The following is a 14,836-nucleotide window of genomic DNA, read 5'->3' as shown; positions in this document are numbered from 1 at the left end:
CCACCCACCTCACATAGGGTGTTCTCCAGGTGGCACCCTCACCCAGCCCACGCTCGGTGGGCAACAGCTTGTGGCTCCCCTAGTGCAGTGGCCTTGAACCACCTGGCCATGCAAGTTGGCCACCAAGAAAAGAAGCTCTGTCACTCTGCTGTTGGTGGAGGCGGAGGCGGCAGGGCAGTGTGAGACAGCTGCCTAGTCTGGTGTGGGTGACTGGCTGGGGAGCCCTGGAGTCACTACTATAGCAGTCCAGTAGCTTCCCACCTGCCACTTGTGGGGACCTTAGCCTCTGGCCCCTTCTGGTACGAGAACCCAGACAGCAGAGGAGAGGAAGAGCCACAGCACAGTGGATGCAGCTCCTGGTCCACTCCCTGCTCTCTGTGACTGGTGCTAAAGAATCTGAGGGCATCCACAAAAAGATAGACAGGGACCAGGTGATTAAGAACCTGGCAGAGAAGGGCAACTTCCCTGAGCCATGGCAGCTGGACAAAACAGCCCTGGTGAGGTTATTCACCTAAAAGTTATAGTTATATATTTTTATTTTTTTAAAAAAGAAAAAAAATGATGAGTGAGTAGTGCTGAGACAAGTCACGTGACTCCAGCTTGGAAACTCTGAAACAATGAAACTGCTTACAGACAGCCACAGGTTACCTGCTGTGAAAAGTTACAGGCTGTCCTGAGAGACAGAGAGCCAAAAGAATAGGCCTCCATTTTGATGCAAATACTGATTTATAGTAAAAAAGAGTAAGTTAGTTACTCTCTTTTTAGAGTGGCCATTCTTAAGGACCTTTGTACAGGTGATCAAAGCAGTAGAGGAAAGAGTATTGAGGCCAGGATCCCTCGGGCACCAAGACCAAGTGCCCTATATAGTTACCTGGATAAATCTAACAAACACCCTTTCCCTGATAAAAGCCTTTCTTCCCCAAGACCCTTGTAGGTTTTGGCCATCAGGAGTGCTCTTCAGGACCGAAGAGCAAGAGAGGATACTGGAAAGAAAGAAAGTCTCCTCAGACATGGGGGCACCATCAATTGGCCAGGCCATGGTCGACAGCGGGTTGCTTCTGACCAGATCTGACTGAGACCTTCATGTGGCAGAAGGTAAGGAGCACCTGAAAGCCCACGCCAAATTCCAATGGCAGGTCTCAAGGGAGCTACATGAGGCCCCACTAATTTTGACCAAGGCATGTGAGGTTAAACAGGGATCAGATGAGTTGCCCACAGCCTTTCTCGAATAGCTCACAGAGACATTTTGTCAGTAAAGACAAGGGTATTAGATACCAGAAAAAGCATCAGAGGCTAAAGAGACCACAAGATAAGTCATTAAAAGATTTAGTGTAGGTTGCTGAAAAAGTCTATCATAACAGGTAGCCATAGATAAAAAGGTGACAGGAAAAAATTTTACAGAAAAGCTTGGCTACAGTAGTTAAGAGAAAGCAAAAAGAGAGACTCTGATTAAAGGGAGATAGAAAACTCCTTGAAAAGGACCAGTGTGCACATTGCAAGTAAAGGAGCCAGCTTCTGAGTCCCAGAGTACCCTAACAAATGAAAGCCGGGGTCAGGAAATCCCAGGACTTGAGGAAAACATCCCCAAATGGTGAATGTATTAGCTCTGAGTGAAGACAGTGATTGGGGTAGACAGGGATTGGACCAACCCAACTCTTGGTGTACACAGGGACTCAACTCTCCATTCTCCCCCAAGCCAATGGCCCTGTTTCCAAGAAAAAGATCTTGGTTCCAAAGAGCCACTGATGCCCAAATGTATTCATGGACCACAGGAAAAATAATGGACCTAGAGATGGGCTGGGTATCCCATTTATTTATGATAATCCCAGACTGTCCCTACTCTTTGATGAGGTGAGACTCTCCAGGATGGGGGCCAGATACACTTCCTGCCCAACGGGCTACAACTAACTGGCCCAAAAGGAGAACCCATGGGTGGAGGAAAGACTTCTCCTACTGACCCCTGCTGGGAACTGAGGCAACATGCTTTACAGACAGGAACAGTTTTCTCCATGCTGGTCAGAGACAAGCTAGTGCTGCTGTGGTAGACGGCACATATGTCATCTGGGCTGAACTTCTACTCTCTACTCCCAGGCTCCTTGGCACAGAAAACAGCCTTAAAACTTGGATCTGGCAAGAAAATCAACATCTACCTGGACAGCAGGTATGCCTTTGTCATAGTCCATGTCCACAGGGCTATCAACCAAGTGAGAAGACTGCTCGTATCAGAAGAAATCTTAGATCTCTTGGGTGCCCTGATGAAGCCAGCAACTGTGAGTACTATTTGTTGTCTAGGATACCAGAAGGGGGGGAGACTCAGTGGCCTGGGGCAAAAACCAGACTGATCAAGTGGCTTGAGAAGTGTCTATGCAGGAGTCTATCTTGGTTATGGGCCTGCAAGAGACACCCACTAAGAAATGGGGACTAGATTTAAAAATGGCCTCACTTAAAACACACAAAAGAAGAAAAGACTCAGATTACTAGCCACCCTACCAACTATTACCTAGAAAAAAAAGGTCTATGGTGCACACAAAAAGGGAGAATTATGCTTCCCAGAAAGCAAACAAAAGACTTACTAGGTTAAATGTAGAGATGGACTCTTGAGAGATAAGCATATCCAAGCAGTCAGGAGACCTAAAGTATATAATAGACCTCATGTTTTGAGTCAGAGAGATAATAGAACAGTGTAAGGTATGCCAACAAGCAAAGGCTTATGAGGTTTAGAGTAAACAGAAAAAAATACCTAAGAGAGAACAGCCTAGACTATATTGAGAGGCAAACTTTACAGAAGTTAGGCCAAGAAAATATAGATACCCTCTAATATTTGTAGACATTATCTCTAGATGGGTTAGGGCTTTCTCCATCAAACAGGAAACAGCTACTGTGATAACCAAGAAAATATTAGAAGAAATCACCTGAGATTTTGAGTGTCCGAGGTAATTAAATCAAGATAATGAATGATCTTGCTTTTTTCCTAAGGTAAGTCAGAGATTGCCAGAGATATTGGGGACTAATTGGAAGCTCCATTGTTTATACTGTCCCCAGAGCTCAGGACAGGTAGAGAGAATGAACAGAACCCTAAAAAGAGAACTTAACTAAATTGCCCTCGGAAACTAGTGTTGGCTGGGTGGTGTTGTTGGACTCTAAGATCCAAAACCAGGGGATGCGCTCCCCCAGAGACACTTATGGATGGGATTCACTGAAATAACATGAGGTTTAATGATAATAATAATCTAGTGCACTGGGGTTCTCTTGCAGGTAGGCAAGAAGAACCTCAAGTTGAAGTTAAGAGCAGTTTTTAATACAGTTTAAGGGATGGACTAGAGAAACAGTGACTAGGCACAATATGATTGGTGGAACAGTGTGACTTTTAAACTGATTGGTCTTTGGGAAATGAGGTGGCAAGAACCTCCCTTGTCTGTAAGTGGCAAGGATTGGTCTGTACTGCAGAATGTGTCTTCATGCTCTGGGCCTTTCTTGCCTGCAGGTAGGTTCCCTCTCCTGTGGTCTGAGGAATGTTAATCTGCTTTTCCTCTGAATGTTAATCCAGCAGGGTAATCCAGCAGGTATCCTCAGACTAAGTAATATGCTCCTCCCAGGATATGTCCTGGGGCAGTTTAAAATGAACTTTAACTAAGTTTAACCAAATTTCTACATTCCCCCTTTTCTTTATGGTATTAACACAATCTTTAACAAATTTAACTAGGCGATTAAAAATGTAGGGGCCTTCAGGTATATGGAGCCGTTGTCTTTGAAATGAACCAAACATCATCTCCAGTTTGTGAATCCCATGTTAGTTTTGGGGAACATGAGGGTTACCCTCGAGGGCTCGTCCAGGCTTTCTCACCAGGAGCGAGATCATGGTCTAGACCATGAGTACCTCAGGTGGAATCATGTTCATCAGCTACAGTCTGTCTCTGGATTTTGAGTGCACTGGACTGTCCAATTGGGCAATGGTCCCTCTGGAGCTTGTTTCACATGAGAGGCATTGATCTAAGCTGATATTCTATTAACTTTTATAGCAGTGGGAGTGGTCAGCAACACCAAAAAGTGTCTCTTCCAGTGCGGTTCCAGAGTTTGAGCTTAGTGACTCTGGACATAGACCGTGTTTCCAACCTGGAAACCATGTGATGTTTCTGGGGTCCCCAGTTCATAGGTGTAGGCCAGCAGGGTCCACACTTCTTTCTGCACCACCTTTTAGCCTAGCATACAAATCACTGTTACTATAACAAGTAAGTCCAGTCACTTCTCCTAAGGTGGTCAGAGGAGCAGGTGCCCCATTACAAAATCTCAAAAGGAGTTAGGTTAAACCTTGAAGGGGTGTTTGTAATCCTAAAAAGAGCCAGAAAAAGGAGCACCACCCAGTCTGTACCACTAGTCTCCATGGACAATTTAGTCAAGGTCTCTTTTAGGCTTTTATTTATTCTTTTTTACCTGACCTGAGCTTTGGGGTCTATAAATGTAATGAAGTTTCCAATCAATCTCCAGGTACTTGGCCAATCCCTGACTTACCTGGGCAATGAAGGCTGGTCCATTATTTAAGCCAATTACCTTAGGTACCCCAAACCATGGAAAGAGTTCTTCTAGAATCTTTTTTGCCACCACCATTGCAGTTTCTTTCTTTGTTGGAAAACCTCTACCCAGCCAGAGAAGGTGCTCACAAATACTAGGAGGTACTTATTACCATACATGGCAGGCTTGATCTCTGTGAAATCTACCTCTCAATAGGCTCCCGGTCTGTCACCTTGGAGGCATTTGTCAGGTTCAGCCTTGGTTCAGCAGGCATTTGTCTTTTGACAGGATATACCTGCATGTACAATATCTTCAACCAGCCATGGGAGTCCAAGTACGTGGAACTTAGTGTTTAACATGGTGGCCACAAGTTTTTTGACTCCAAAGTGGGTCTATTGGTGCATCTGTTTTACCATCTCCTCTGCCTCTTTCTGAGGCAGAATTATCTTTCCAGCTGAGGTTTTTCTCACCCTCAAGTCCGTATCGAACTTTTTTTGACTTGAGTTATTAAGGCCAGATCTTGGGCCATATATTGGAATGAATGTGTGGGTTCCACCAACTGACAGAGCCCCGCTGTCCCCAGGAATTCCATTCCATTCCATTAATTGGAGGGAGGGGGGATGTGAAACACAGTCTCTTTTTCTAGCCTCTGATATCCATCACTTTCCATCTCTGAGCTGATACCCCAAGTAACTGACCTGTTTTCTGCAGATCTGGGCCTTCTTAGCAGAGGCCCTGTAACCTAGTTTTTCCTGTTCAGCTAGTTACTGTCGGGTTCCATCAAGGCAAGTGTCTCTGTTAGGGGCAGCCAGGAGAATGTCATCTACAAATTGAAGAAGGGTTACCTGGGGGTTTCTGCTCTGAATTGGGTGAGATCCTGGTGTATAGCTTCATCAAATATGGTAGGGGATTTCTTAAACCCCTGTAGAAGTCGAGTCCATGTTAGTTGTCTAGATATTTCTGATCCTGTGTCCTTTTATTTAAAAGCGAAGATTGTTGGATTCTTGGGCTCAGTCAGAGGCAGAAGAAGGCATCTTTAAGATTGAGTACAGTATACCAAGTCCTTTCTGGGGAAAGAGAGCTCAACAAATTACCCGCTTGTTTACCTCATGTAGGTCTTGCACCAGTGGGTCTTTTACTTGAGGGCCCTCTGCAAGGAAGTGAATCTGGGCTCCAATCTTTGCAAGCAGGTCCCTGCCCAGGAGAGGGTAGGGACATTCTGGAATGACTAAGAACGAGTGGGACACCCGGCCCATGCCCAGGTCTACTGTCCTTTGGGTGGTCCATGAATACTGATTACTGCCAGTAGCTCTCTGAATCCAAGACCTCTTGTCAGACAATGGGCCCAGGGCCCATGGTTTGTAGAAGGACTGAATGTTGGGCCCCTGTATCCACCAGGAACTGGGTGGGCTTCCCCTCCACTCTCAGAGCTACCCTGGGCTCAGGGAGGGGATCCGAACCCTGTCCTCCCTAGTCACTGTTTTTACCCAGGGTCAGTATTTTGTGGCCTGCATCTACCCCCACTTATCTTCAGGTATTCTCTTGTCCAGTGTCCTTTTTCTTTGCAATAGGCACACTGATCCTTATCTAAAGGCCTCCTCTGGTTACCCGGTACTCTCTCACCTGGCCCTCAACTCTCTCTAACTACTGTGGCCAAGATTCTAGTCAAGTTTTCTTCCTGTCTTTTTTTAGTTCCCTAGCTTCCTCTTTTTCTGCTTTCTCTCTTTTTTTTCCTCCTCAGTCTCTCTGTTATAAAACACCTTTTCACCTACCTGTACCAGATCTCTCAAAGACTTGTCCTGTAATATATCTAACTTCTGAAGCTTTTTCATATCACTGGCAGACTGGTCAATAAAGGCTACCATTACTGTTGCTTTATGCTTACCAGACATAGGGTCATAGGGCGTGAACCAGCAAAACGCTTCCATCAGCCATTTTAGGAAGGCTGAAGGGGATTCAGTAGGCCCTTGGACTGTTTTTCTTACCTTTGCCAAATTAGTGGGGCACTGTGCAGCTCCCTGGAGACCTGTCATTAGAGTCAGGCAGTAGACCTTCAGGTGCTCCCTACTATCAGGCATGTTGAAGTCCCAATTAGGTCTGGTCAGAGGGAACCCAGTGTATATTTTAATGGTGAGTTTAGAAGCAGTAGGGGAGGGCCTGCCCTGCCATGCAGTGACTGTTCCACCATGTGGTGGCTGGGTGTTCCAGCAGAGAGGCCCCCTGTATTCTGTTTCTTCTTTTTCCTTTTTTAAAAATTTAATGTAGAGAAGGAGAGGAAAGGCCAACTTTGAAGAAAATCTTAGAGGAAGAAACATAGAGGCTTGATAGGAAAGTCGGAGTCAGAAGGAGTGAGATTTTGAGTCATGGGAGAGAGACACATGGAGCCAGCAGCTCTTGGGAGCAGTTTCTCCAGGCCCAGCTTGGAGTTTTTAGTCTAGAGAAAGAATACTGTTTCAAAATGAAAAGGAAAATTTTTACCTAAGGGGAGAAGTCCTAGAATGAGAGTCTAAGGAACACAGGGGCGACGGAAGCAAGCAGGATCCCAGACCCACTGCTTCAGGCAAGCTGGCTGGGCTGTGGCTGGCCGCAAATGACCAAAAAGGCAAATTTGGAAGGGAGCAAGCAGGGTGCTCCAGACAAGCCAGCTAGGCTGTAGCCAGCCGTAAATGACCAAGGAGGAGGGGAAGAAGCCTACACTAGCAGACAACACATGGAAGACTGAACCCTGGGGGAGATACGCTAGAAAGAGAGAAAGACTGAAGTTGGTGCTGTAGAAAGCTTAAACTGAAAGGGGAATCTCTCACCCAAGGGAAAGAGTCTTAGAACGAGGGTCACAAAAGGTGCTGTGGCCTGAAAGACAGCTATTAGCTGTGAAGGAGCCCTCTCTGAGGAGCTGGGGGATGAGCAAAGTAGAGGCTAGGGAGTCACTGCCATCTTGTCCTTGCTAGTGGTCAAGAGTCAGAGAGAGAGGGGTAGAGAGCGTCTGTCTCATGATAAGTAACATACTAGATTCAGTCCAAAATATTGTCAGTCAAAGTTCAAGAACACAAAGAACGACAACCAACACACAGGCAGTTCGCCAAGAAAACAGAGATAAACAACTCAGATAGCTCACCTCTGTCACAGGTGGCACAGAAACCAGGTGATACAGATGGTTCTTGCCCCCATCACAAGCACAGAGACCAGGTTACACAATCAGGACATATAAAGACTGCTGGTGGAAGGCTCTAATAACCAGACAATGTGGCCAGTCTACACTGGACCTAATTTAACAGATTCAGATGACTTGATCAGCCTACAATGGACTAAAACTAACAAATTTCTACCACCAGCAGCAATGAACAACACAAACAGAATTAGACACAGACACACTGCCACGAGAGTGCAACAAACACCTCCCCAGGTGGCAATGGCCAAAGACCACCTTCAAATGGAGAAGTGTCATTCCTGACCCTATCTCCCATGCAAATGAACCCCGGGGCATCCCCCAGAGAACTGTGGCCTGGAGTATGCTGACAAGTCTGTCCCACTGCTTATACTACCCACAAATTCCCTCTCAGAACTTGTAACCTGACCCTTATTCCACGGTCCTGACCCAATCTCAGGGTCCTGTTCTCAGTGGCTTGCCCAGTTCTTGCCCCTGCCATGAGCACAAAGACTAAGCTACACAGACGGTTTCCCCTGCCATGAGAGCACAGACACTTCACAGACACAGACAGTTACCCATGCCACAGGCATAGACACTTCACAGATACAAAAAAAGAGACAGACAGAACACAAACCTGCTCAAGTGAGAAGACCTTCTATCCCTGAAGCCATGGGGTCTGAGAGAGTGAATCTCAGTGGGACCTCCAAAATGTTGGACTCTAATCCAAAACCAGGTGACACACTCCACCAGAGACACTCACGGGTGGGATTCGCTGCAATAACATGAGGTTTAATGATAATAATAATCCAGTGCACTGGGGTCCTTGCCACCACATTCCCCAAAGACCAATCAGTTTAAAAGTCACACTGTTCCACCAATCATATTGTGCCTAGTCACTGTTTCTCTAGTTCAGCCCTTAAACTCTATAAAAACTGTTCTGAACCTCAACTTGAGGTTCTTCTTGCCTACCTGCGAGAGAACCTCAGTGCACTGGATTATTATAGATGTAATAAACACAATGTATAGTAAAATATTAATTTATAATCTCAACTTCTTTGAGAGAGATACAAAGTTTCCCTGTATAGCTTGTTTTTTATTTGTAATTATAATATCAGTACTTAAAAGGAAATCATCACCTTTCTACTTTCAGTTTTATGTAAATATTAATTAGAACTTCACAAAGATATGACAAAGATGAGGAGGGATAAGAATATATACAAGGAGTGTACCCCGGATTCCGCCAGACACATTCTGGGGGATCCATAGAACCCATAGCCAGCGCTAGCACGCCCCTGCCGACGTGCGCCCCTCTTCCTGTCTGAGGCCTGGGCCGGACCTCTGCTAGGCCAGCTTGTGAGTGCACCCCGGATTCTGCCAGACACATTCTGGGGGATTCATAGGACCCATAGCCAGCGCTAGCACGCCCCTGCCGCCGCGTGCCCCTCTTCCGGTCTGAGGCCTGGGCTGGACCTCTGCTCGGCCAACTTGTGAGTACAACCCGGATTCCGCCAGACACATTCTGGGGGATCCAAAGAACCCATAGACAGTGCTAGCACTCTCCTGCTGCTGCGCGCACCCTCTTCCTGTCTGAGGCCTGGGCTGGACCTCTGCCAGGCCGGCTGGTGAGTGTACCCTGGATTCCGCCAGACACATTCTGGGGGATCCATAGACCCATAGCCAGGGCTAGCACACCCCTGCCGCCGCACGCCCCTCTTCCTGTCTGAGGCCTGTTGGTGAGTGCACCTCGGTTACTGCTGCCAGACACATTCTGGGGGCTCCACAGATCCCACAACCAGCTTTAGGTAGGAAAACCCACATACTACCCTGAACTCATAGATGGGTGCCCTGAGTGCTCAGAATCCAGCAGATACCCCCCACCCCCGCCCCTGCCGGCCAGCACCCCCCTTCGGCCCATCTCCCAGGTCTGAGGCCTAGACCAGACCTCTGCCAGGTCTGCAGTTGTGTGGACCCCGGATTCTGCCTGAGACATACTGGAAGGTCCACTCAACCCAGAGCCACAGAGGAACAACTGAACTCAGAGTGTCAAACAACATATCCTGAGATATCCAAGAGGAGACACTGCACCCAGAACAGCAGACAAATAGCTGGACTGCTACCTTGGAGGCACCATATCCTGATGCATCCTAGAGATACCACTGTAATCAGTGCAGCTGGAAAAAATCATAGAGACATCTGGACCCCTAGAAGACCAAACACAAGCGAGACAACTGGAAAGGCAGGCTTCAATCAGAGACAGAAGCACAGGTAGCAGTAGATTTAACCAGATGGCAAAAGGCAGGCGCAAGAACGTAAGCAACAGAAACCAAAGTTACATGGCACCATCAGAAACCAGTTCCCCCATCATAGCAAGCCCTGAAAACCCCATCACTCCAGAAAAGCAGGATTCAGAATTAAAATCACTTCTCATGATGATGATAGAGGACTTTAAGAAAGACATAAATAACACTCTCAAAGAACAGATAGAAACCCTTAAAGAGGAAACACAAAAATCCCTTAAGGAATTGCAAGAAAATGCAACCAAACGGGAGAAGGAATTAAACAAAACCATGCAGGAGCTAAAAATGGAAGTAGAAACAATAAAGAAATCACAAAGGGAGAATACCCTGGAGATAGAAAACTTAAAAAAAACGATCAGGAGTCATAGACACAAGTATCACCAACAGAATACAGGAGATGGAAGAGAGAATCTCATGTGCAGAAGATACCATGGAAAACATTGACACAACTGTCAAAGAAAATGCAAAATACAAAAAGCTACTAACCCAAAATATATAAGAAATCCAAGACACAATGAGAAGGCCAAACCTAAGGATAATAGGAATAGATGAGGGGGAAGACTCCCAACTTAAAGGACCAGTAAATATCCTCAACAAAATTATAGAGGAAAACTTCCCTAACCTAAAGAAAAAGATGTCCATAAATATACAAGAAGCCTACAGAACTCCAAATAGTTTAGACCAGAAAAGAAATACTTCCCGCCACATAATAGTCAAAACATCAAATGTACAAAACAAAGAAAAAATACTAAAAGCAGTAAGGGAAAAAGGCAAAGTAACATATAAAGGCAGACCTATAAAAATTACACCAGACTTCTCACCAGAGACCATAAAAGCCAGAAGATCCTGGACTGATATCATACAGACCCTAAAAGAACATAAATGTCAGCCCAGACTACTATACCCAGCAAAACTGTCAATCATTATTGATGGAGAAACCAAAATATTCCATGACAAATCCAAATTTACACAGCATCTCAACACAAACCCAGCACTTCAAAGGATAATTGGTGGAAAACTCCATCACAAGGAGGGAAACTACAACCTAAAAAAAGCAGGAAAGTAATCTTCTAAAAACCGTAAAAGAAGGTAGCTACACAAACATATCTCCACTGCCAATAACAAAAATAACAGGAACCAACACTCATTTTTCCTTAATATCTCTTAATATCAATGGACTCAATTCTCCAGTAAAAAGACATAGACTATCAGACTGGATACGTAAACAGGACCCAACATTTTGCTGCATTCAGGAAACGCACCTCTGTGGAAAGGACAGACACTACCTCAGAGTAAAAGGTTGGAAAACAATCTTCCAAGCAAATGGTCCCAAGAAACAAGCTGGAGTAGCGATTCTAATCTCAAATAAAATCAGCTTTCAACCAGAAGTAATCAAAAAAGATAAAGCAGGACACTTCATATTCATCAAAGGAAAAATGTACCAAGAGGAACTTGCAATTCTCAACATCTATGCCCCAAATGTAAGGGTACCCACATATATAAAAGACACTTTACTAAAGCTTAAAGCATACATTGCACCCTACACAATAATAGTGGGAGATTTCAACACCCCACTCTCAGCTATGGACAGATCATGGAAACAGAAACTAAATCGAGACACAATGAAACTAACAGAAGTTATGAACCAATTGGACCTAACTGACATCTATAGAACATTTCATCCTAAAAAAAAAAAGAATATACCTTCTTCTCAGCACCTCATGGTACCTTCTCCAAAATAGACCATATAATTGGTCACAAAACAGGCCTCAACAGGTACAAAAAGATTGAAATAATCCCTAGTACCTTATCAGACCACCATGGGTTAAGACTTGTCTTTGACATAGACAAAAACAACAGAAAGCCCACATACACTTGGCAACTGAACAATGCTCTACTCAATGATGACTTGGTCAAGGAAGAAATTAAGAAAGAAATTAAAGACTTTTTAGATCTAAATGAAAATGAGGACACATCATACCAAAACATGTGGGACTCATTGAAAGCAGTACTAAGAGGAAAAATCATAGCTCTAAGTGCTCACAAAAAGAAAGTGGAAAGAGCATACATTAACAACTTGACAGCAAACCTGAAAGCATTAGAACAAAAAGAAGCTAGTATACCCAAGAGGAGTAGACGGCAGGAAATAATCAAACTCAGGGCTGAAATCAACCAAGTCGAAACAAAAAGAACTATACAAAATATCAACAAAACCAGGAGCTGGTTCTTTGAGAAAATCAACAAGATAGACAAACCCTTAGCCAGACTAACCAAAGGGCGCAGAGACAGCATTCAAATTAATAAAATCAGAACTGAAAAGGGAGACATAACAACAGAAACAGAGGAAATTAAAAAAATTATCAGATCCTACTACAAAGGCCTATACTCAACAAAATTCGAAAATCTGGAGGAAATGGACAATTTTCTAGATAGATACCAGGTACCAAAGTTAAACGAGGAGCAGATAAACCACCTAAACTGTCCCATAATGCCTAAAGAAATAGACACAGTCATTAAAAATCTTCCCACCAAAAAATGTCCGGGGCCAGATGGTTTCAGTGCAGAATTCTTTCAGACCTTCAAGGAAGACCTAATACCAATCCTCTTCAAGTTATTCCATCGAATAGAAACAGAAGGAACACTACCCAATTCATTCTATGAAGCTACCATTACACTCATACCTAAACCACAGAAAGACCCAACAAAGAAAGAGAACTACAAACCAATCTCTCTTATGAATATTGATGCAAAAATACTCAATAAAATTCTCGCAAACCGAATCCAACAACACATCAAAACAATTATCCATCAAGATCAAGTAGGCTTTATCCCAGGAATGCAGGGATGGTTCAATATTCGGAAATCCATCAATGTAATCCACTACATAAATAAACTCAAAGAGAAAAACCACATGGTCATCTCACTGGATGCTGAGAAAGCATTTGACAAAATTCAACATCCCTTCATGTTAAAAGTCTTGGAAAGATCAGGAATACAAGGCCTATATCTAAACATAGTAAAAGCAATATACAGCAAGCCAGTAGCCAACATCAAACTAAATGGAGAGAAACTTGAAGCAATCCCACTAAGATCAGGGACTAGAAAAGGCTGCCCACTCTCACCTTACCTATTCAATATGGTACTGGAAGTCTTAGCCAGAGCAATTAGACAACAAAAGGAAGTCAAAGGGATACAGATAGGAAAGGAAGAAGTCAAAATTTCACTATTTGCAGATGATATGATAGTATACTTAAGTGAACCTAAAACTTCCACCAGAGAACTCCTAAACCTGATAAACAACTTTAGCAATGTGGCTGGATATAAAATCAACTCAAACAAATCAGTAGCCTTCCTCTATTCAAAGGATAAACAGGCAGAAAAAGAAATTAGGGAAATGACACCCTTCACAATAGCCACAAATAAAATAAATTATCTTGGAGTGAATCTAACAAAGCAAGTGAAAGATCTGTAAGACAAGAACTTCAAGTCTCTGAAGAAAGAAATTGAAGAAGATCTCAGAAGATGGAAAGATCTCCCATGCTCCTGGATTGGCAGGATTAACTTAGTAAAAATGGCTATCCTGCCAAAAGCAATCTACAAATTCAATGCAATACCCATCAAAATTCCAAATCAATTCTTCATAGAGATAGAAAGAGCAATTTACAAATTCATTTGGAATAACAAAAAACCTAGGATAGCAAGAACTATTCTCAACAATAAAAGAACCTCTGGGGAATCACCATTCCGGACCTCAAACTGTACTACAGAGCAGTAGTGATAAAAACTGCATGGTATTGGTACAGAGACAGACAGGATGATCAATGGAATAAAATTGAAGACCCAGAAATGAACCCGCACACCTATGGTCACTTGATCTTTGACAAGGGAGCTAAATCCATCCAGTGGAAAAAGGACAGCATTTTCAACAAGTGGTGCTGGCTCAACTGGAGGTCAACATGTAGAAGAATGCAAATTAATCCATTCTTATCCCCCTGCACAAAGCTCAACTCCAAGTGGATAAAGGACCTTCACATAAAGCCAGATACACTGAAACTATTAGAAGAGAAGTTGGGGAAGACCCTTGAATACCTAGGCACAGGGGGAAAGTTCCTGAACAGAACACCAATGGCTTATGCTCTAAGATCAAGAATCGACAAATGGGATCTCATCAAATTGCAAAGCTTCTGTAAGGCAAAGGACACTGCCAACATGACAAAACGGCAACCAACAGATTGGGAAAAGATTATTACCAATCCTACATCTGATAGGGGGCTAATATCGAATATTTACAAAGACCTCAAGAAATTAGACACCAAACAACAAAATAACCCCATTAAAAATGGGGTACAGAGCTAAACACAGAATTCTCAACTGAGGAAACTCGAATGGCCGAGAAGCACCTTAAGAAATGTTCAACATCCTTAGTCATCAGGGAAATGCAAATCAAAACAACACTGAGATACCACCTCACACCAGTCAGAATGGCTAAGATCAAAAACTCAGGTGATAGTAGATGCTGGCGAGGATGTGAAGAAAGAGGAACACTCCTGCATTGTTGGTGGGGTTGCAAGCTGGTACAACCACTTTGGAAGTCAGTCTGGCGGTTCCTCAGAAAATTGGATATAGCACTACCTGAGGACCCATCTATACCACTCCTGGGCATATACCCAGAAAATGCCCCAACAAATAACAAAGACATATGCTCCACTATGTTCATAGCAGCCTTATTTATAATAGCCAGAAGCTGGAAAGAACCCAGATGCCCTTCAACAGAGGAATGGATACAAAAAATGTGGTACATTTACACAATGGAATATTACTCAGCTATTAAAAATAATGAATTTGGGAAATTCTTAGGTAAATGGATGGAACTAGAAAATAT

The sequence above is a fragment of the Arvicanthis niloticus genome, chromosome X (genome assembly GCF_011762505.2).
Source record: "Arvicanthis niloticus isolate mArvNil1 chromosome X, mArvNil1.pat.X, whole genome shotgun sequence".
Lineage (NCBI taxonomy): Eukaryota > Metazoa > Chordata > Mammalia > Rodentia > Muridae > Arvicanthis > Arvicanthis niloticus.
This window is presented reverse-complemented; position numbering follows the sequence as displayed.